This window comes from Peromyscus californicus, unplaced genomic scaffold (genome assembly GCF_007827085.1).
Source record: "Peromyscus californicus insignis strain IS unplaced genomic scaffold, ASM782708v3 Scaffold_4__1_contigs__length_199733344, whole genome shotgun sequence".
Lineage (NCBI taxonomy): Eukaryota > Metazoa > Chordata > Mammalia > Rodentia > Cricetidae > Peromyscus > Peromyscus californicus.
This window is the reverse complement of record NW_026294562.1, coordinates 111399038-111421839: the sequence shown is the minus strand read 5'-3', so window position 1 is coordinate 111421839 and position 22802 is coordinate 111399038. Positions and strand designations below refer to the sequence as shown.

At 37.1% G+C, this 22802-nt stretch overlaps 1 protein-coding gene and 1 long non-coding RNA gene across 18 annotated transcripts in view; one reads left to right on the top strand and one right to left on the bottom strand.

Moving 5' to 3' along the window:
• Dlg2 (discs large MAGUK scaffold protein 2) overlaps positions 1-22802 on the top strand; it is a 1877153-nt gene that overhangs the window by 648749 nt on the left and 1205602 nt on the right. The gene's annotated exons all lie outside the window — the stretch shown is intronic.
• LOC128095423 (uncharacterized) overlaps positions 16935-22802 on the bottom strand; it is a 39765-nt gene continuing 33897 nt past the window's right edge. The window contains exon 3 of the long non-coding RNA XR_008213240.1: positions 16935-22637. This is a non-coding gene — a long non-coding RNA (uncharacterized LOC128095423). The remainder of the gene's footprint in view (positions 22638-22802) is intronic.

Below are 22802 nucleotides of genomic sequence, written 5' to 3'. Positions count from 1 at the left end.
AGCCATCTCACTCTGCTCTTCGTTTTCTCCTACTCATGCCTATGCAGGCTTTGACACCACCTCACTAGCCGCTGTTACTGAATATCCTGCAGAGAGATAGATAGGCTCAGGAAATGAGGTGGAGGTGGGAGGAGGAATGCCAGAGAAGGAACTTTGGTTGTATTTATATAGTTAGGAAAACACACACACACACACACACACACACATACACACACACACACCAAGTAAAGAAAAAAGGCTATACACTTGTTAAAAAGCAAAGGGAGTAACATGGGAGGAGTTGGAGGGAGGAAAAAGAAGGGAGAAAATGAAGTAATTATATTATCATTTCAAAAAATAGAAAGGTATACTGAATTTTACTTTAATACACTAAACTTATCTCAAGATATAGACTCATATATGTTTCTCAGAAGTAATATGCAAAGGAGTGGTGTAGCGTTTACCTGGTGTCTCTAAATAATGATGGTTTTGAATTATAGTTTAATATGAAAACCAAAGCAATGACACAATGCAGTAAATATTCGGAATGTTTTCATTGCACAGATACCACGTTTCCTTTCACAAGTATGTCCTCTCCTGTGCTCTGAGCCCCTTAACCTTTGTGAATACAAAATTTGTTCTCCATATCCATAATTTTACCATTTTGACTATTATCAACAATGCATAAGTTTTGGTTCATTTTTTAAAACAATATTTGTTTAGTTACTTATGTATTGTTTACTTTGTGTGTACATTGTATGATGTGTCTGTGGTGTGTGCACATGTTTGCATGGCTAGAGAAGTCATGTCTGGCTTTGTACTGAGTACTTGAGTTCAAATTTAGGTCTTTATGCTTAAAGAGCAATCACTCTTACTCTCTGAGACATCTTTCCAGCTCATATTTTTTAAATTCATTGTAATACTCTGGAATATTGTTCAAGTTGTGGAATGCTTATTTTATTTATTGCTTACTTGTATTTTGGGGTATTAATGTACCCCATCTTCTTTAATTATTGACTTTAAGAATATGTGTTTTTATTTCTCTAACATCCACGTTGAAGAGGGGAACCGATAGACTTACATCTGAATGCTTTTTTTCTGTTTTCTTAAATCCCATCTTGTTTCTTGAAGTAGTTACCTCATTTTATATTCTTACCACAAATATGGGAGATCCAATGTCTTTGCATCTCAAGTAGCATTTATACCTTAATCTTGTGTGTATGAATGTACACTTTACAATGGGGTAGAAGATACTGGATGTCTTTCATACACACATTTTATATCCTCCTCATTGAATTGTCTCTTCTTGACTTTTATCTATTTCCCAATATGAGTTATTGACTTTGGATAGCTCCTTGTGCATTTTAGAGGCTCTTTGTTGGATATATACCTTACAAATATTTTTGTTAGAATCTATTTTATTAATTTTTCTTTTAATGAACCACACATGAGCTATTTTAGTATAATTTTTCAATATTGAGATTCATAAGTTTCTTTTGGGAGAGGGAACATGCCTATGAAAGGTGAATTGCTCTAGAATCTTATATGGAAGCTTGTCAATTCTCTTTGAATTACTTTAGCATAGCACCTTGTCAGAATTCAGTTAGACATTTCTTTTATGTTCCATTGATCTGTGTATCTATCCTGCCTGGAAGCTCACCTGCTTTTAATTCCCATAGCTGTAGTCTAGAAATAAAGTAGAATAATTATTTTTTTTAACCTTCTAAATTATTACTTGAATTATTCTGATTGTTTTGTCTTTCCATATAAATTTCATAAAATCTTATCTCTACTTACAAACATACTTTTTGGAATTTGATAGGAACTATATTGAACTTGTGCATCAGTTACTTTTCTGCTGCTTTGACAAAAGACCATGCCCAAAAGCAACTTGTGGAAGAAAGGGTTGATTTTTGGCTTACATTTTCAGAGAGATGAGAGTCTGTGCTGGTGGGGAAGGCATGTCAGCAGACAGGCATGGTAGTGGGAGCAGGAAGGTGGCTGATTACTGATTACATGGTCATTCACACAGGTGTGTGTGTGTGTGTGAGAGAGAGAGAGAGAGAGAGAGAGAGAGAGAGAGAGAGAGAGAGAGAGAGAGAGAGAGAAAGAGAGAGAGAGAGAGAAATAGGAAAATAGGAAGTGGGATAAGGCTATAAACTTTTCTCAGAAAGTCTGTAAATCCTAAAGTTTCCATAACTTCCCCAGACAATACTACCAACCAGGGACCAAGTGTTCAATTACATGAGCCTCTGGGAACATTTCTCATTCACACCACCACAACTTGGGCATAAATGTGATCAAAATAGGTATTTTATACTATTGAGTCTTTCAATTCATAGTCATGGTGTGTCTATTTACAACTTCTTTATATTCTTTCATCAGTGTTTTGTAGTTTGGGGCATATACTATTTACACTCAAGTAAATCACTTTTTGAAGAATTGTACATGGTACTGCATTTTTAGTTTACATGCTTTTAGCTAGCATATAGAAAAACAACAAGTTATTCAATTGTGCATGTATAGTGTGTGTGTGTGTGTGTGTGTGTGTGTGTGTGTGTGTGTGTGTGTGTGTATGTGTGGTGTGGTGATAGACTGAAGGAGATGACTTACATTGTAAAGTCTGGTCTTTCTAGGATATCCTTGCCTCTCCCTTTGGTTAGAAAGGGATAGATAGAAGGCTTTTGTTAGGACTCTTTCATGAAGATCTAATAATGTTTCTGAGGTTTGGATTTGTTTAACTACAAATCTGGACTACAGGAAAGACAAAGCACTCCTAGAGAACTTACTATCATGTTCTTCTTTGGGTCATGTGATTTCTTTCTGGTATTTATATTTCTCCCCACTTACTAGGGTCTATTTGTGTTTGTTTTATATATAATATCCAGCAGCTTTAGTTATTAGATGTTGAGACAGTTATCTGTACTTCATTTTCCTGGAAGGGGAAGTGTGTTGTCATTTTGTTTAGCTCTTGGCATTTAGCACTTGGCATTCTGTTCTGAGATCTGGGACATCAATGCCACTACTATTTGAAAGACATCATTCCAAGCTACAAAATCTGGCGGGCAATGCCACTGTAAACATAAAGTTGGCAATAGTCACGGGCTGAACACAAAGATTGCCAGTCTTATCCTAAGAACAGGCATGTATGATAAAGACTCAAATTGGAAAATAATAATATCCATCATTACCATAATATTTTCCATGCATGTTCAACCTTATTAATAGAAGCAAAAATATTGAAAACAACAATAGCAGTTGGTACCATCCTTGTGTTCTTGTTCATCTAATTCTTACATCAACCACTTTTGTGCACATGTTTTTCTGTGTATGTGCATGTAACTGTTGGTTATGTATCATCAGACTATAATAAGAAAACTAGACATAAACTAGAAGATAGCTTAGACCACTGCATTCATGAGAAGACCAACAATATATTAGAAAATTTTCAGTCTTTTATTTAAGATTATAATATAATTGTATCATTTATCCCTTCCCTTTATCACTGTAAACATTCCCATACACTCCCCTTTGCTCTCCTTCAAATTCATGACCTCTTTTTCATTAATTGTTGTTACATGCATATATATGTATATCTGTATATATTCCTAAATATACCCTGCCCTGTCAGTTTGATGTCACTTGTCTATATGTTTTCAGGGCTGACCATTTGGTATTGGAAAACCAATTGGTATGCTCCTTCCTGGGGAAGACTATTTTCCCCACTCTCAGCATTCATTAGTTGTCTATAAAAAGAATACCACCTTCGGAAGAGACAATTGCTTAAGGACAATAGAGGTTGTAGATATGGAAAAGTAAACCTGATCCAGGCAGTGGTGATGCACTCCTTTAATCCCAGCACTCTAGAGGCAGAAGAAGGTGGACTCTATGAGTTTGAGGCCAGCCTGGTCTACAGAGCAAGTTTCAGGACAACCAGGGCTACACAGGGACATCCTGTCTAAAAACAAACAAACAAAAAGAAACTGAGAGAGAGAGAGAGAGAGAGAGAGAGAGAGAGAGAGAGAGAGAGAGAGAGAGAGAAACCTGGATGGTGGAATTTATTTTACCAAATGATAGCAGCAGACTTGTTCATGAAAACAGCATTGCAGCACATTGTGAAGGCTGAATGATTGCTAAACATTTTAAATATCATGGCTATAGGCATATACATGCTCTCAAAATGTTAAGTCTCTATTTTGAGTCACTGTTCCATTTCATATATGCCAAAGGATAGTAAAAAGTACAAACTATAAAGTATTTATTGATCCCATAGTCTCTGAGTAGAATTATGATATATCAGAATACATAACTTATACCAAATACATACCAATATATACCCTTATACCAAAATGCAAATAGGCATGTTATTTGCACCATTTGATGATTTAGTTTTCCTAGTGCTTTAATGTTTATGGTCTCTCATAACAGTTTCCTTCTGAAAAATGGATGAAATAGCTTTGTGAGGACTAAATTTATGGATGACTTTGGATTTCCATACAGAATACAGACTCACTTCACTGTGATCTGTGACTACTACAGTGATGAGAATTAGCTGCTATTCATTGATCAGCTACCAAAAGAAGGGTGCTGAATTGTGTATTTTATTTCATGTTAACAGTTTTCTTGGGCAAGTTTCATTCATATCTCCACTCACAAGTGAGGTAAAATGCACTAAGAAAACAAGTTGTTTCTCTTTGCATCTATCTAACAGAAATAGCCTCTGCTTATCACCACCATTCTTGGAGGTCAGGAGGCTGACCATTATCGACTGTGCCACTATGACCTTCTTTATTGGCATATTTCCAGCTGGCTATGAGGGTTCAGTCAAAGGGTGTCCTTTATAAGAGATCAGAAAGTAAAAGAAGAAAAGACTCAGAACATTTATTCCCTATCCTAGCACTGGCAGTCAGTGGTCAAACTATAACTCTAGCACCTGCAAGCTGACACCTTTCCAAGTCTCTGGCTCATTAGACTCTGTCTCTGCTTATTGTCTTTCCCTGGTCCATAGGTGTAGTAAATGGTCCTTGCTCTGTTTCTGCATTCTCAGTTATCTTGTTATCCCCATCCTTCCATAAAACCATCTTTAGCACCCTATTTAAATTGCGTTTTATTCCCTTTGTGCACCCTACAGACACCAAGAGATTACGTGGCTAAGTTGCAATGTTAGTACATGGTATACCTGACATTCCTGGGATTCTACCTCTACTCTGTCAGATACTGAAATGCATGTAATTTCCACTAACATTAAGCGGTGCTCAATATTGAATACCAAAGTTGTGGGAAGAGTTAATTATTCACCAAAAGCAACTAATGTAAACTCAGGAGACAAGTTTTCAACTGGAAGGATTTTAGAAAATACTCTCAGCAGGTGTAAAACTACAACCCCTACACATGTAGACATAAGGAAATATATGGAAATGTTCACCGTTAGGAAGTCATGAGTGTTCAGTGTAGTGGTTTTGCTGTAACTAAATCACACTGGATCTGTGATCACTATAATTTCTTTTAAAAGGGTTAGCTAGTTAAGACTTTGAGTGTTTGATAGGATGTCTCAGGATGATCACAATAGCTCTTTTCACTGTAGGCATTAATAAAAGATAATTGACCTTGGCTCCCATGGTTTGCTTTCAGCTTGGGGACACAGCTCCCATCATGGTCAATTATCTCATAGTAATTCCAACAACAAAAGTGACTTTTGCTTAATTAAGCAATTCTCTAATCGCCTTCCCAGCCTGGAGGATGTAGCATGGCACATATTAATATGACCATCCCATGTGGACAGTTCAAACACAGTGTGAAGTACTTTCTAAGATAGAACAATTTGCCAAATTGACACCATGAAGATTTGATACTGGAGACACTTGGAGGATGAATTAAAACTCACTCCTACCCTTGAAACTCTGTCTCATGCAGGAAGGATAGAATCCTCTGTGTATGTAGACTCTATCTCTTTCAGTCACTCCCCTGCCTTGGTCATCTGAGATGCTCAGAATTCTTCTAAGTTAATATTAACAACACTGCACCCCCATGTGGCAGCAAAAAAATTATCCCTGGAAAGTCATAAATGTTCAGAGAGACCTTTCTGTTATTTATAAGATTTCTATTCTCTTTAGAGATGAGATGTCACTTTCAGCTCTTACTGGCATTAGAAAAGTTTTATTGGCTCATAAAAAGAACTTATTTAAAAAACACCCGTGTATAAAACTGTACAAATCTGTTTTGCCCCAATTCTTTTTGTTGGCTGAGTATAGTTATATCAACCCGAGAAGAGAATGAACCTAAAATTTGCAGACAACAGATGTGAAAAGTGTTTTGCTTTTTTTAAAAAAATATGTTTATTAGACTACAAATCCTGTTTAATTGAAGGTGGGGAAAACAATATTGGACTCTCAGACAGAAGATAGAGTTTCTAGAATTTGGCCTTCCCCTTGCTGGTCCTGTAGCCTTGAGCTTCATTCGTAGCCTTAGTACTCTTATCTGAACAATAAGAGCAGCTTTCTTTTATTTAATTTGTTGCTTTAAAAAGCATTAATGGTATAATAATCTTTTGTTAAGTTATACTGTAAACTCTCTTCATTATTGTACACATTTTCTAGTTACAGCTCTAAATTGTATAACCAGTTAATTAAAGTTTCAGAGGGACTAAAAAGTCTCATTTTGAAACACTATCTTTAAAATTATTTTTACTTGTATTCTGTACATCTTAAAAATAAAACATGCACACCTACAAATCTATATTTACATTAAATGTATATAAACAGTAAGAAGTCCAAGGTGAAGCCAGTCATGTTTCTGATCTAAAATGTACATATATCACTGATGCTTAGGTTGCTGTACTTTGGTTCTTACTCTCTTGTTCAATTTTGTACACATGATCCTGTAAAATTTCAGATTCCACTCAACATAACATAAAGTCTGTTCCTTTGAGTAGAAATACATTCAGCTCATCAGACTGGATGGTGTGGTATTTTCTCTCTATTTTATGCCCTCCTTGTCTTACAAAGGTCCTCAGGGGGTCAGAGAAGATGGTGAAAGAGCTCTGTATAAAATATGCATGCATGATAAAATTATACAGTGTGTAGCTAGTGACTGATTGTATGATATTATTTGTTTTCATCTCTGTTTTTAAATAGAAAATAAAAATAAGAACATATAAAGACCAAGTTGGAAAGCATACGGGTAGAAATAACATAGACTGGGAAGGAAAAAAAAAAGTCACTTGCGTGTTTCCTGGGAACCTTTGGTTTTCACACTTTTCACTGCAATTTGGCAGGTGAAATTGAAAAGGAAAAAAAAAAAAAACAGTTCAAGGGAGAAGAATCTCAGAGGTGCTTTTCCTCTGGATTTGAGAAACTGGCAAGGGATTGCAAATAAAGCTTTGTTCTAAAACACAAGGTTAGCCCTTGCCTTGACCCTCTTTTACTCAGACTTTGAAGACCCATAAGTGGGGTTACAGAAGGTTTTTGAGTGTTGTGTCTAAACACATTGCTCAATAATCCCTAGTTTCTACCCTACTCCTCTAAGGAGGGTTGGGAAACCAGCCTGGGGAACTGATTGGCACAGCGTTCTGCCTGGATGATTTCTTTTTTGACCCTTTCTGTTCCATTCCCTGTACCGTCTTCTATGGGACTATGTCCACAAGCTGTAGGACTGATTTCATTCTTCATATTGGTAATTGTTTGGCAGGGCCATTTCAATTATGGCCTCAGAGAAGGCATAGAGATGCCTCCAGTTCCCAAGAGTCTATGTGACTAAGCCGCCAGAGAAGGAGCACAATGGCCTGAAACCCAGGCTGCACAGACCTGAAGACTGAGACATTTACTTACAGACTCAACATGTTTTCTTGTACATTGTGCCTATTACTGCGGTCATGTTAGATGACTGTACTTTAATTTTTTTAAGTAAATAATATGTTAGGGGATATAGACAATCAAATAATCATACAACAAATATGTTTTTGCTCTATTATTCCCTAGAGAATACATCTATAAATGCAAACTCACAATGATACACAAAATGATGGGGGGAAATATTTGAAGTATGTTATAAAATATGTATAATATATGCCAAGAGATCTACCATAACTGATCATAAGAAAATGCTGTTTAAAGTCTGATCCATATAGAAAGGAACACAGAGCTATACCCATAGATATTATTACCTGGTTGGTCTTATTAGGTCATAATGAGAAAAATGTTTCAAAAAGTGGTAGATACCTACTTTATGTATGCATGTATTCAGTCAGTAGCTTTTGACCACTTCTGAAGATCTGCATATGTGCTGAGTGTTGTCCACAGCTAGAATGGGAGGCCTCTGTTCTCTGAATTTCTGACTCACATACTGAAAAGAATAATAAAGAAAGATCCCCATTTTTCCCAGACCTTTCTTGATTTTGCTCAGCTCTGGCTGGTGACTTGAGATCTGGATGTCAGTTAGCTGCATTTTGTAAACTAAATTTGGTTTCCACTTTCTTTTTAGTCTCACAACATTTTGAATGAACCTTGAAGACTTTAGAGTATTCTGGGATGTATCCATCACTATTAGAAACATTAAAAATTCATAAATGTCCTCCATGAGCAGAGATAAGAAATTTGGGGCAAACTAAATATTCCCTTTACTGAAGTAGCTTGGAGTATTTTAGATGAAACGCATGTATGGGTGTGTAATTACCATACTTAGTAAGATGACAGATGTATATATTGGGTAAAGGGGTCAGAGAGAAGAAATGAGCATTTCTTCCTTATGGCAGAAATGGAATAGAGGGAGGGATTTAAAAAAAAATTATGTGTGAACAATGTGAGTTCAGAAAAGGAGGATCATTTTGAAAAGAAAAGCCATCTCTGTGCAAAGACAGAGCAACTGAGTGAGTAAACAGATTTGACTCCAGTCGGACATGTGCTAAACAAGACATTCAAACCACGGGAGTGGGAAGCACCCTGGTGAGAGGGTACATGGGGAAGAACCAGTCTGACTGCTGGAGAGACAATGGAAAGCAGAGGAGGCCTCTTGAGAACTCACCAGAGAAGATGCGGAGAGGCGATTTGGAAAAGACATGGGCTTAGCTGGAGATGGAGTGTGGGCAAATGTGTGTCCCGTAGTGTTAGGGGCAAGAAATCATCACTTTACCTGTGCCACTTCTTGGCTTTCCTTAATGAACTTCATGGTGCTTGGAAACTCTAGTCATATTGGCTTGGGTTCCCAGTTAAGAGACCTAGATTTTAAAAACGTATCTTCCCACCAAGGCCTTGTTCAAATATGAGAGCTGCATCAAGATTTACTTCAGAGACTTTCCCTGGGCCCCTGGGCCCTAATTAAAAGAAGTCTTGGATAAAGAGGAGAGCTTTGCCCTTCTTCCTGAGAATGAGGCATGGTGTTCCAGAGAGATTTATGATGTAGTTAGGTCTGTGACTGCCATCATTCTTTTGAGGATTGTCTGCTGCTCTGCCTTATAGCTACTTAAGTGCCAATATTCAAGGAGGCAACACAGATCAGGAGGTGTGCCTCAGAGAGCTTTATTGCTCACTGGGGCTTCTTTAAGCTCCTTCTTGAGGAAGTCTCAGCCATGGAATTGGTGCTTTATTCAGGAAGCTAGTGTTTGCCTAACTGGAGAAAAGGAGGAACAATATAATGAGAATTCACTGCTCTAAGGAGCTTGTGCTACATGCTACAACACTCCTTTATCCTGGGGGATGCAGTAACCATTCCTGGCTGTACTTAGTGATGCTGGGATGTCCCAGCTTGGAGTTAAGAAGTGTTTGATGTTCACTTTCTCTTCCTATGTATAATAAATGTAAATAGTGAGAACCCTATGGGCAGAATAAACCATTATGAACATGTCATGTGAGTGTTCATCCAGAAGCTGGTTTTATGACTTGCTCTTTTTCAGATACAGAGTTCAAGTTCAGGGATTAGAGGAGTTCCAGGTTATATGGCTAGTCCTACTGGGATGAAAAACATCCATGTTCTTTTAAGATTGATAGAGTTAAGCATACTTTGAACTTGAGAATGAGTCACCATTATGATCTAACTCTTTTTTTTTATGAGTATTTCGTAGTTTTCTCCACCCAAGAAAGTGGTAGCATAAAGCTGCATATATCCCACCCTGAGTGCCTTCTGTGTGTGTTTATTATATATCTTTAAATTGAAATGAAAGTATATCAGTTTTCCTCCTCCCTTTCCTTTCTCTAGCCTCTCCCAGCTAGCCTACCTTGAACACCTTCAATGTCCCCACACTCTCAAGACAATAGCCTCTTTATTGCCATCACACACACACACACACACACACACACACACACACACACACACACACACACACAATCTTTGCATATTTTCTACTTTTGTTTTGGTTTCTCATGACAGGGATTCTCCCTGTAGCTTTGGCTGTTCTGGAACTCACTCTGTAGACAAGGCTGTCCTCGAACTCATAGAGATCCACCTGCCTCTGCTTGCCTGAGTGCTGTGATTAAAGGCATGTGCCACCACTGCCCAGCAATATATACATATTTATACATATACATAATACAACTTCCTGAATCTCTTTTTTTATTGATGGTGTGTATATGGTTTCCAGACTGACAATTCTGCATTGGGCAACCAATAAGGGGGCTTAACTCTAGAAAGAACTAGGTCTCCTTTTCCCAGCAGTCATTAGTTGCCTGTAGCTCTTTGTCTGTTGGTAGGACTCTGTGAAACTTTTCCCCTTCCACATTAACACATCCCACTGATATTGTCATTTTTCAAGTTGTTTGTGCAGTCATTTCTAGGGGCTACTGTTTCACTGTAGACTTCCTGGTATTTTGGCTCTCACAGCCTCTCTGCCCCTCTTTCTGTGATGTTTCTTGAGCCATAGATAAGGAGCTGTGATGTAGATGTATCTGTTTGAGCGATGCTTCCCAGAATTGATTGGTGTCTGCATTTTTGTGTACTTGTGGTTTCTGTGGTTGTCTCCATTTGCTGTAAAGAAAAAAAAAGAGAAACTTCTTTCATGAGGGGTGTGAGTACACTTATCTATGGGCATAAGGAGAAGATTGTGAATGTAGTAAGAAATTATACCTGTCTAGCAAAATGGCAGTGGAAGATTCTTTTCTAAGGGCCATGATCTCTCTAGCCCTAGAAATCTGGTTAGGTTTCCAGTACCAGGCATGGTTTTCCTCCTGGTTAGTGGACCTTGAGTCCAATCATACAGCTGTTGGGATGCACTGACATGTGAATGGGTGTCACTTACTCTATAGTTGTATACAACATGGAGTAAGAAAACAGGAGATAACAGAAACCAGGAAAGTGTAAAGGGACCATAAGTGCGGGGAGAGTATTATCTGCGAGGAATAGCAGGATACAGGTGATATGAAATGGGGAATGGAATAACGGGGCAGGGGACTCCAACTGTGGAGAAAGGAGGGAAGTCAATACAGAAGGAGGAGGGACAAGAGACAAATAACACCAAGGTTGGTTGACAAAAACATCAAGAATGATATTATTTTACATTTACTCCAAATTATAAATTATGTTCAATAACGAAGGAGTGTATTTGTATACACACATATACATATACACATGTACATATATATATGCATATATACATATATAAATGTACACACACACACACACACACACACACACACACACACACACACACATCTTAAAGGAAGTTAAGCCACTTGGGCTGACAGTGCTCTAAATAAGAACAAACTAACAGAAACCTCAGTACCAGTCAGGAGGAACCTCCCTGCAAGTGTCTGGATAGCTTAATTCTTAATGAATCCTGAAACAATAAGGTTTATTGCTGCAGCCCTTCGTTGTCTCTCAGGGGTTGAGGGTAGGCCCCTATTGCTGAAGACACTGTACACTTAAGACAAAAGACTGGATGATTTGACCTGGATCTGACCTGAAAGTCTCTTTCCTGTGGTCTATCTTCCAGGGTTTCACAAAATGCTGTTAAAGCTTCTAAGGGAGGGGAGCAATTAACCAGTTGGTCCTTGGAATCCACATGGTAGGAGGAAAGAACTGATTCCCACAAGTTGTTCTTAGACTGCTATGGTGCACGTGTGCCCACAAACACATACACGCACATACAAATGCATGCATAAATTCAATAAAAATTTTAAGAAATAAGGAAAAAAAAAACAGTAGTACCCAACTCCAACACCTGTGAACCATGACAATTACCAGAATGTCAAGATATGCATAAAGGTACAATAAGCGACACTCAGATGTCCTTGTACAGGTTTTGTTTTGTGTTTATTTTGGGGGAACTGAGGTTGGACCTAGGACCTCATACATGCTAAACAGGCACTCTACCACTGGGCTATATGCCCCTCATGTGTAGATTCTAAATAGAATTGTTTAATAAAAGGAGATAGGGCTTTTTAGAAAAAAAAATGGAAATTGGTGGCTGGTCTTAGGACTAGCATAGGTGGAATACAAGATAAATCTAGACTGTCCTGTTATGTCCAAATCAAATTCATAGTGTCATAGTAATAAGTCTCAAAAGACAATTCACTACCACTGGCCAAAATCAGCTAATGTCTATGTCAAGGAAAAATTAGAGTGGATTGAAATATACCACATTAAAATATATGTTTAAGTCTATCACTTTAATGATAATATTTAAGATTTCCCCTTACTTTCAGCTTTAGAGAATGCTGAGGAACCTTCTTGTTATTTTGGAAGCTGACATACAGAGGGAAGGAATCAAATAATTATCTTGTCTGATATGGATTGAAATTCAAAGTAATCAAATAGGTGAAAAGAAATTTCTCTTTATAGCAGTCATCTACTTAACCAACTGGGAAGAGTGGTAAAATATAATTATCACAAATGAATAAATCTGGAAAATATGATCAGCAAAGAAAACCTTATTAGAAGAAGGTGGAGCACATATCAAATCATTTCTGATGTAGGCACACCTTGCAGTTCATGAAGGGGTCTTTCCTGCGTGAAGCCCATCTCCAGGAAATAACTGACTTTGTAGTGGCTACAGGACAAATAGCACTGCTTAACACAGCAAGAAAAACCCAGGCTAAGAGTAACTCTAAGACAAATCATCGGCTGTACTTATTTATTTTTTAAAAAATCCTTTTTCTTTCCGTTTGTCTGTGTCTGCATCTAGGTGTCTCTGTGTCTCTGTGTCTCCCCTCTCCTTGTCCCCCTTCTCCCTTGTGTGTATACATAGGAATGTTGTGAGGGAAGTTCAGGATAATTAGGCAAAGTCGGGTGTCCTTTCTCCACTTTTGCATGTGTTTTCATCTTCAGCTTTAAGTGAAAGTATTTGACTTGCTGAGCCATCTCACCAGACCTTATTTTTACATTTTAAGGAACAATGTAGAAGGGGTAGGGAGAAACATTGAGAAACCAAGAGAGATGTGGGTAGCACTAGCATTTTCTAGGGCAAATTCAGGTATAAACAAACACCAAGTCCTTCTGAATCCACAGTCCTTGTTATTTTATTCCCTGTGTGCTACAGTATTTAAGATGTATTTTGCTAAAGAAGCCTACAAAGCAGGAGAATTAGGAGTCAATGATAGAAAACACCATTTGCTCCCTGTCTCCCAGCAATAGATTATACCTAAGCAGATTGCATGCAGTGGAGGCTTAATGCATGCTTATTGAATTAAATCATAACTATAGAGGGAAAACATACAGATAAAGATAACTTGAACTTGTATGGAGGTGAACTTTTGGAATAGGAATCAAAGTCTTTAATTTTAGGTGAGTTACAGAAGAACTCACAAGTTTTAGGCTGAATGTAAATGGGAGTTGAGGTAGCAGGAAATATAATCATGCTTAAAAATACTTGAGATCATTTATTTTAATTTATTCTTCTCTCATGTATTACATCCCAACCACAGTTTCCCCTCCCTCTTCTCCTTCCAGCCACAGTTTCCCCTCCCTCTTCTCCTCCCCACACCTCCACTCTCTTCCAGATCCACTAGACCTGGGTTCCCCTTCAGAAAAGGACAGGCCTCTCAGGGATATCAACCAAACATGGCCTAATAAGATTCAATAAGATACAATACATATTAAGGCTACATGAAGCAACCCAGTAGGAGAAAAAGGGTCCCAAGCACAGGAAAAAGAGTCAAAGACACCCCTAATCCCATTGTTGGAAGTCCCACTAGACCACCAAGCTACATAAAGTAAGGTTCATGCAGAGAACCTAGCTCAGACCCATACAGTGTCTGTGTTTGTTGCTTCAGTTTCTTTGGCCCTTATGAGCTCAGGTTAGTTGATTCTGTGGGTTTCCTTGTGATGTCCTGGGCCCCTCTGGCTCCAAAAATTGATATCATTTTTGATAAAATTGAGGTCATTTTTTGAATCCCCAAATGTCACTCAAGAATGTGTAATAATTTAAGTAATGTAATTGTTTCTTTCTCGTCTCACTCTCCTAATCTAGACCAAGAATTTGAAGGGGAGGGGAAGGTCTGCATGGTAATGCCAGCTTGGTAATGCACCACATGTGTCTGTGACTCTTGAGGATGCACTGAGATTCATGGATATATTCTTTGTGTTGACTGAAGGATGCCATTGTAGTGCCAACAGGTGAAGATTGTAACTGATGATATTCTAGAATCTTCTTTTGGCTTAGGTAAACCATGAAGATATGATGGTTTCTCTTTCTCTCTTTAAATTTTTTTTCCATAATTCTTTGACAATATCATCCAGGATATTTTGATTGTATTCACAATCCTAGGCACATGGCCATCAATTGGAACATACCCTACCAATGATCACAACTTTAACGAAACCGGACTCTCCCAGTGGTTATAGATTATCACTAGTTCCTTAGCTAGAGGTAGACTTCATGTCTACCTCCCTGCTCCATGCTGAGATTTCTGTCTGGCTTGGTGTTGCTTATGTCCTGTGCATGCTCTCACAACCACAACTGAGTTCATATATGCAAATATTGTATTGAGAAAATACTGTTTCATGGTAGTCATCTACAGCCTCTGGCTCTTACAGTTTTTCAGCCCCCTCTTCTGTGATGATCCTTGAGCCAAGGAAGGAGGAGATGTAATAATGATGTCCAATTTCAGACTGAAAATTCCTCATTCTCTTACTCTCTGCATCTTGACCAGTTGCGGATTTCTGTGTTAATTGTCATCTACTATAAATGAGGGTTGAGAGATGGATGAATTAATCTATGGATATAACAATAAGTCCCTAGGAGTGAGTTTAATACTATGTCCATTTAACAGAATAGTAGTAGTAGGATGTCTTCTAAGATTTCTGAGCCATCTAGCCACAGGTTCTTAGCTCCATTAGTAGTGCAAACTATGAGTTCCATCGTGTGGAGCAAGTCTTAAATACAATCAGAAAGTGATGTGACATCCATGCCATGATTACACCATTGGGCATGTCTTGCCAGGCCAGTAGTTCATTCAAGGTTCATGGCTGGATAATATTGATGATTACTTTTCCCCTTTGATTGTATGTGTACTAAGAGCAGTATGAAATTTAGCCAGTAAAGATGAAGTTTCCAGGCTCATACCAGCTTGATTTCTCCATATTCTGTGACACACAAATGGAGGAATTCAGTGTCTTCAGCGATAGGTTTTACCATAAAGTTCTGGAAGGTAACCAAGAGCAATGGCAGTAGCCTATAATGTGTATGTGGGGGTCAGGGGGAGCAGTCTATAGGACCCACTGACCTGTAAGTCCAAAGAAGTAAACTGTTCCTGGCACTGGGCTTTTTATTGCTGGTGATAACTTATAGGGGCATTGTCATCCCTTTATAAGGTAATTCTATTTAAGTTCTTTTTATATGTATATATTTCAGGAAACTTCTACAATAAGTAGGTTTCTATATGAATTTCCAGAAAAGGCTTTATTATTATTGTTCTTGTGAGTATATATCCTGCTTTCTGGCTCTGTCATCCACCCAGCTGCTGTCTTAGACCTCTCTTTCTTCTGGTACTTTCAACTTTATAAGCATCATAGAAGTTGCATGTACAAGTGTGGAGGCCATCAAATCTTGAAAATTGTCTACCACTAATGACACAGAAATATTAAGTTTCATTTTATGGCAATGGCTGCAAATCGACTCTCAGATAACATCTCAAGTCTACGTTAAGTCTATGTACTGTGTTTTCATGTCAGTTACAGTACCCCATTTGGTACAGAGTCTCAGTCACCACCTCTACAAAATAGACTGCAAATTTCTTTAGGTTATGCCAGTAATTAGTAAGATGTTTATGTATGAGAAAACCTCTTGGCATTTAAAGAGCAATAATAATAATTATTATTATTTATATTTTCTCTGTATAAATGTATGTTTTAGGCCTTCTGACTTTTAGTATGTCTAACCTAAAGCGTGGGAGAAAATAGGAATTTAGTAAATATTGTATTAGTTAATGAAATCAACTTGGAGAGGGGTCATTATATGGCACCAAAATAACAAGGAAAAACAAACAAACCTTAACCAATGTCTGAATTTGGCTCTTGCTATTGCAGAAAATACATAGGCTTAGTTTTTCAAAACGTACAAACATCTATATCTCCAAGGATATTCTTTAAATGATAGAATTTCTTCTATAATTTAAATATAGGATATTAATAAAGAAACTAGATCATGTTTCTGAATATGCTTGCAACAAGGTATTTGCTGACCAGATGTCTCTGATTTACATTCAAAAGACACTGGGCTTTTGTATTTTTGTGCATTGTACTGGATCTGCATTTGGTAACTCCAAATTTACATTGCAATTACTTTAAAAGCGCACACATTAGGATACAATGAACTCCAACTTGGCAGTCGGTGAAGTGCCCCAGCTCCCCTGCTTTCCTCTTCTAATCACAGAAGAAAGCATTTCACAGTTCACAGACTAACTCTATCCTTTTGTTATACAACTGCTTCCTTGGCTTTAGCTACCTGGCAGTTCCAAACAATTGAGCAGCTGCCATCTAGTGGCGAAGATCTGTCATGGCGTTAAGGAAACAGAACAGTGAGAACAATGATATTACTCCTGGAGGAAGGAATTTACTAAAGACATTAACACGTTTCACGACAGTGAAGCCATTTCACACTAAACTATAGGCAGAGATGTAGATAAATGGTCTCACGTTTTTAATTCTTTTGTATTAAAATGTAAAAAAAAAATATCAAAATCACAATGAGATGACGCTACAGACACGTAGAATGATTCAAGGAAAAGGACAAAAGGTGACAATATCAAATGTTGATGAAGATTATTTGCACACATTGTTGTTGGGAGGCAGAATGGTTCAATCACTCTGGAAGACAGAGGACAGCTTCATATAAAGTTAGACACACACGTACTAGAAACCCACAGTCACATCTCTACACATTTGTTCCTAAAAGACTGAAACCAAATATTTATGTAACATCTGCGCACACATATCTATAGAAGCTTTGTCTGTAAAATCAATAACTGGAAGGACACCAAAAGTCCACCGAGTAATTAATGGATAAATGATGATCCGTCTCCCCAATGGAATACTTCAATCCAACCTAAACAAATGAATTATTGAAACACATAACAACATAGATGACTCTCAAATGAGTTGCTGAGAGAAACCAGACTACATAGGCTATAATTCCACTCATAGAACATTCTGTAAACAAGAAACCCTAAAAACAGCAATCAGCTTGGTGATTATCAATGAGGGAGGCATCAGACAAGGGGAGGAATCACAGATAGGAGGAAACTTCTGGTATAAAGGACCTGATCTTTATCTTCTTTGCTGATGGTTCCCATGATGATATGAGTTTAAAAGTTTGTCAAAAGCCTTATGATTTTATACTTTGTAAATATGACAATAAATAAATAAATCAAAAGGGATAATAAAATACTTCAAAAACAGTGGTCTAGAGATCGTTGAAGTTTTGATTACCAATCACTGAAGAACACTAGAAGGGCAGTCAGTTATCCTGTGTCACAGTTGCATGAGACAAATGGAAGGAGATTCAGACAGATAGAATGTAAGACTTTGCACATGTACCCACAAGAAGTCTGGGAAAAATGGTTTTCAAAACTTTCACTGCTTAAGGTTTTGCCCTCAAGTTTATAGGTATATTCTAGTTTTTAACTCTGAGTTCTTCTTACTGCTTATGTAACAGTAACCTGTTGGTCACTTTGTTAGATGACACACATATTCCAATTAATAACATTTAATTATTATTTTTTATTTTTTTAAAATATTCCTATAACTGCAAAGCCCTGTGAGGAGGTCAAGTAGTTATCTCTATTTTAAAAATCCTCTACTATCATAGAATTTACACCATTTAAACAGTCTATTTTTTATTCTGGAGTGACATTATATAATAACTAATCATGTACATTTATGAAAAATTAACTTTATTGTTACCTTGATATTTATTAGATTTTGTAGAATTAAACATCTCATGTTATATTGTCAGTACTTTTAAATACCCTAAAAATACAGCAAGAAAGTTGTAAGCTATAGAATAATAGGATAGCCCAAACCATAGAAGCCAGAAATGGGCAATAGTGATGTCTTTGGTTGAGAGGAAGGTGGGGAGGGTTCTCTCTTGTTCTCTCTCTCTCTCTCTCTCTCTCTCTCTCTCTCTCTCTCTCTCTCTCTCTCTCTCTCTTTCTCGCTCTCTGTCTCTCTCTGTCTCTGTCTCTCTCTCTGTCTCTGTCTCTCTCTGTCTCTGTCTCTCTCTCTGTCTCTGTCTCTCTCTGTCTCTCTCTCTCTCTCTCTGTCTCTCTCTCTCTCTCTCTCTCTCTCTCTCTCTCTCTCTCTCTCTCTCTCTCTGTACACATGTACCACAAAAATGATTAGCACAAAAAGAATTTACACTTTTAATTTATAGATGTACAAGGTTGGTTAATTTGCCAAGGATAACTTCGTTGAGAAGCGTCAAGATTTAATACTTAAAATTATTCCCAATATTTTGCTCACACTATTATTTTAGCATCCTTTTAGTAATCCAGATGCAAGAATGCCCTGCACTGAATTGCCCTTGACAATACATGTAGTAGATTGCTATTCCTAGAATAACTTGTGATACCTATCATTTTCAAACATCTGAATTTTGTATATATGGTATCTGATAAGTTCTTTTACTCCCTTCAAGTTTCCTAAAGACATCAATAATCCTATTATATAGTTTAATTGAAAAAATTGGTAGTAGTTTTAGGGAAGGCAAGAATTTCATCAATTTTGATTCTAGTTAAATGGGAAGTGAGGATTTTTACCATTTTCATTCAGAGCACTTTAAAGTTCCCCATGTTTGAAACATGTACAATGTGGCAATCGCTTTTTTTTTTTTCATTTTACTTCACACCATGATCTATTGTATTCGTGTAACTCCACTGTATAGATGAGAAAAGTTAGAGGTTTGACTATATGAGATACCATGCTCTCATACACAGAACTAATAAGTCACATGATAACTCTTATTTCTGGGTCTGCCCTGACTCCAATAGTATTTTCTGTGTCTAATTTAAATTTTTTATGATAGTAATCTGCTTTCCATTTAATAATAGACTTTTTATGGTTAGCCATATTCCATATTCCAACTTAATATATATTAATACAAAGTTTCATGTATGATAAAGATTAATCTATGAAAAGTGTCTACCATGTAAAATATCTTTATTACATATTATAACATTTTGTTTATAATTCACATGAGATTTGATAGCTATTTTAAGAAGAAAATGATTAGAAAATGATTTAATAATTTTGCCACAGCTACCTCACCAAGGTCATGCTGGAGCTGAGATTCAAATCTAGATCTTTGCAGTTTCAAAGTCTTCACTTTACATGGTAGATGCTCATAGTTTTTGGGATCCAATAGATCTACTTTGAATCTCAGTTGCCCTGAAAAGTTAATTACAATTACTGTTTCCTTTCACGTTTTTATATCAGTATTAATGAAGGTATCTCATTTCTTATTACACTAGATTGTAAGAATTGTGTAGATACAGATTATTTTTCTTGAACTTTCTTTTTTTTTCCATTTCCCTTACTCAATACTTAACTAACTTTTTAGAAAGGGCTTACAGTATAGGGATTCCTAAAGTGATTGAATAAAATTAAACTATTGAATTATTGAATAATTTAAAACTGGATGGAAGGTAGCTTTGTCTGGCAAGTTAGTTAGTTTGTCCATCTATCTATTTATTTGGCAGTCATTTGCAAATGACTTACTGTGTTCTCCATTCTATGCCAAGTGCTGAGCTGTGGGTACACAACAATATGGTTTATTCAAGGAACATCCATTTTAATTGATTAATGCCTGTACCAGACCAGTTGCTAACTCTTTTGACTCTTGCACCTGACCAAGTTCTTGGCATATGATGATGGAGAAAAGAAACAGAAGCAATCATGATACTCATGAAAATTTTAAATAAATGGAAAATTTCTACTGTGATAGGAAGAAAGATACAATCTACTATGCAGTGGATTATTTCAACTTTCTCTGATCTAATCTAGAAGGAATAACACCTGTGATTAAAAAAAAAAACAGAAGAGGATAACACGATCAATTTCATCATTATACAAAAATCACTTTTCACCTTTCAAGGTTAAAATGACACTGCTATTTTATGGGGAAAAAGATGCTCTACAAATGGTACTGGTCAACTATGCATCTCCACAGCATCCTTCCATTCTGTGATAGATGTGCCAGTGGTAAGTTGGGTAATGTTCAAGACCCCTATAGAGGGAACATTGAATTTCATTCATGTTGAAGGGCATTGATAGTGTTATGGGAATATTTGTAAATGTCCTTTAAAATGTGTTCAGATTACTTTACAATAAATACAATTATCTGGGTCTAAGGGTACAGAATAAAAGGCATCAAGGAAAAAAGGAATGCTTGAAAGAATAGAAAAAAAAAACTTACTTCACTATGAGAGAAGGCAGAACATGGTAGATCTCTTTTTCCAAAGAAAAATATCTTGACTGCTGTAAGAATGTAGCCCTAAATCAGCATTGATCGACCTACAAGACTAACCACCTTACATGAGTTATTTATATTTCTTTTTTGTTTGTTTGTTTGGTAGAAGGATAAAAAATGAAAAGGATATATGTTTAAAAATTAGCTGAGTATAATAAAGTACTTTTCATGCTTTACTGATGATGACTTCAAGACATAAACACATACACATCTTCTTGCTCAAATATAATTATTTTCCTCATAGAACTTTAAAAAACCAAACATGTTCTATAGTTACAGTGTTTTTCAGTGGACTTTACAATTCCTGTATGATAGGACATGCCCTGGGCTTTTGAAAATGCACTGATTAAATTGTGTTCTCAAGATGTAGTCTAGAGGGCAGGTGATCTTGCATGACCTACTGCAAATAGAAAATGTCACTGTGTTGGTACATTTCCGCTACACTTTAATCTGCTAAAGCAAGAAAAGACAGACGTTTGTAGGGAGAAGTTAGAGTCAAATTAGTAAGAGAAAGTCAGTTCTACATGCATCACTGAATACTTTCAAGCATAAAGTGTCTTAGACATCACAGAGTCTCTAAAGACTCAACAGTGGATCTTGTTGCTCATTTAGGAATTTACAGGTGTTTAATGCAAATCCAGTTTTAATTAAATCTTGAGAAAACACATAATAAGTTCAAAGCACTTTATATTTTTAAGAAGGAAGGAATCACTCCATGACATTGCATGGGCAGATATAGTCACCTTCTCATCCCCCTATTCAAGCTCTTTTATGTACCCAGCACACAATAGATGAAGTCCCAGTTGCCTGCCAGCACACGTGGGACTTTCATGAACGGACCCAGCTTATTTTTCCTCTGCAGGCTTTGTACACCAATGAAAATAGACTGCTGACAGCAGCATCTTCTCCCTTCCATCTGTCTATCACTGCCTGAAGTACAAACGAAGTATAATAGCTGGCATGTAGCCAGAGGCCCAGCCCTGTGACTTACTACGTTTATAAATAACCATATCCAGTGCTATCATGCCTTCAGGCCTTTATGTGTGCCACTCAGTTCATGTGAACAAAATTGCTGGGTCTGTTTGGCATCTGTGAACTCACCATTTAAAACTTACCTTCTCTGATATTGGCGCTTATTTTCCTTGCTAAGATTGGGATGGTAAAAATATCTATCTACTAAGACAGAATTGTGAGAATTAAAGTGGTTGAAAGTAAAGTGTTAAAAGGAAATTAATATTGTGCATACAACGAGGGGCATAAAATGTGTGGCATATGCATGCTAACTTTCATAATTGAGTACCAGGAAATACTGACCAGAACAATTACTGAAGTGTGTGAATGGAAGAAAGCCATTGGAGAGTTTTCACACAAACAGAAATATTTCACATGGAAGAATAAGTAGGTTTTGACAAATAGAGTGTAAAGAAACTAGGGAAAAGAAAGTTGTTATCCAAGAAAGGCAGGAGTTGGGTTGGGTTTAATCATAGGACATCAATCTTCCTCCCACCCCCTACATATCGTCAGCAGAAAGCCAAGTGCTTGAAAATGTTTTGGAAAGCATCATTCCTGTGAGTTTAATTCCTTTCTCTTTTACTGCCTCTCAATACCACCTGTGGGAGCCAGTAAAATGATGAGATGAAAAGAAATTGCAGGCCTGTGATCACAATACTTAGAGGTAGAAGGAGATTTGCCACAGAAGGTCATCTGTGTCTACACAGAGGGTTAAATCCAGCCTGGGCTACAGGAGATCCCATCTCAAGTGCAGCTCCCCCTGCAAGCAAAATAGATAGAATTTTCAGGTTTGTACTGTCAATTGGAAAGGACAGAAGCTGCAAACTGTAGGCAGACTCCCTATGCCTTATAAGGAAGGAAAATTGTATAATGACTGCATCAAAATCAATATCTGTAGTAGAATAATAAAGAACATAATATAAAT